Source organism: Neoarius graeffei, chromosome 2 (genome assembly GCF_027579695.1).
Source record: "Neoarius graeffei isolate fNeoGra1 chromosome 2, fNeoGra1.pri, whole genome shotgun sequence".
NCBI classification, from domain to species: Eukaryota; Metazoa; Chordata; class Actinopteri; order Siluriformes; family Ariidae; genus Neoarius; species Neoarius graeffei.
The window spans coordinates 33,443,817-33,445,541 of record NC_083570.1 but is presented as its reverse complement, the minus strand read 5'-3'; the positions used below and the strand labels follow the sequence as shown (position 1 = coordinate 33,445,541).

Sequence of the window (1,725 nt, the reverse complement as noted above, 5' to 3'; positions counted from 1 at the left end):
TGAACAACAGACAGTGCACCCAGATGGATTCCTCATCACAGCAGGTGATTTCAATCATGCAGATTTAAAGGTTTTACTGCCCCAATTACATCAACATGTGGACTTTCCAATAAGAGGTAACAACTTACTGGACTTGGTGTACACAACTCACAACCCAGATAGCAAAAGGGCGTTGATTCGACGGGGAATCATCGGCATGTTCTTCGACCATACGCCGTCGAATCATCATGGATCACCGGCGTTGATTCAACACCGCTTTGCTCATACGAGTTTGCGTTGAAACGACGTTGAAAAGTGGATGGTGGCCGACAGAGAATAGACCCCCTTTCACCCTTTATTCAACTACGGATTTCGGTCGATTTATAGTTTAATTTTCGGCAATGATTCATCCAACTTTACTTCCTGTTTTATGTACAACAGGAAGGCTACAAATTAAGCAAAACAGGCTAAATTAAACTAGCTAACAAAGCATCGGGGCTCTTGCCTAGGATGAACACACACATGCATACTTCAACCATGAAAGTGAAACTTAATTTATATCAATGTGCGTAGGCTACATCCTGTTTTATGTACAACAGGATATAAAAATGCATGCTCCTAATGTTTGTCAAGCTATCTAATGAGGCATAACTTTTAACATTTATAAGGAACAGAACACACTTGAACAAGTTCTTAGAAACATTTTATGATTTATTTATAATTTATAATTGTGGCCTATTCCTCCTGCGGCGCAGACACCTGTACATGGAAAGAGAAAAACATAACCAAAATTAATTTGATGCAGCATTGATAAAGAAAGTCAGCAGTAGGCTATGGGTTTCTAAATGCCACCCTACCTCACGTCTCCTCATCCCTCCCTCTCTCTCTGGCGCATACTTAAGCCACTTCTTGATTGCGTCACTAAAAGTAGCATGTGTGCTCCCTGGCAGCTGCTTTTGTAGAGCATCTGAAAGAAAAAGAACAAAACAACATTGAGACTTTGCACGGTGATAATTGTGAAAGTTTGAGTTGTTAAGACTATGCACGTCACACTCTAGTGGTAGGTGGCAAGTAATGGTACTAGTACAGAAAATATATGTAAAAATCAGAAACCATAGATGTGAATCTTGTGACAAACGGGATTAAAAAAAAAAAACATTTTAATTTCCCCATTGACACAAAGCGGAAATAGAAATGCCACTACCGGACCGTTCGTCACTCAGTCAGCCTCCCTGGACTTGCCTGCACACCTGCTTTTTCTGAGTAAGGCGCCTGGTGAGTTTCTTAATCCTTTTTAATCCTTTGCATCTTTCACAATATGTTTGTCATTATAATCGTAATGTTACAGTTAGTGAAGGAGTTATCAAAGAACGTTTAGAAGTAGTGTGCAAGTACTTGCGACAGCTTACTATTTTACCCTCTTTTACAGCTTTGTGCACATGCATAACCTACCAAACAGGACATCATGGATCTTGGTGTCCTTAAACGCAGTTTTTTTTCCCCCTTTCCAGCCCAGTTAAATTGGCTGGCCAAGCTGTTGACCAGGAGGCTATGCAGCATCCGCCTCACTGTGACCCCTACGTCGGTTCCTCCACAAAGGGCTAAGGTAGACACCTGATAGAATAAAATGTAGCATGAAGACAATAATGAGACAATAATAAGGCTACACAAAAGAACAGGTCAGCTCAAAACGACATGCGACCTAGGCCTACATGCTCGATTTAAACGCTAAGTTTTCACACCAAC

The 1,725-nt window shown here is 41.0% G+C and overlaps 1 long non-coding RNA gene across 1 annotated transcript; it reads right to left on the bottom strand.

The window, feature by feature from the left end:
- Window positions 1-687: 687 nt before the first annotated feature.
- On the bottom strand, window positions 688-1,475 carry LOC132872558 (uncharacterized). The gene is made up of 3 exons (XR_009651454.1): window positions 1,432-1,475; window positions 837-946; window positions 688-738 (listed from the first exon to the last, which is right to left on the bottom strand). It is a non-coding gene; the product is annotated as an uncharacterized LOC132872558 (long non-coding RNA).
- Between the last annotated feature and the right edge of the window lie 250 nt (window positions 1,476-1,725).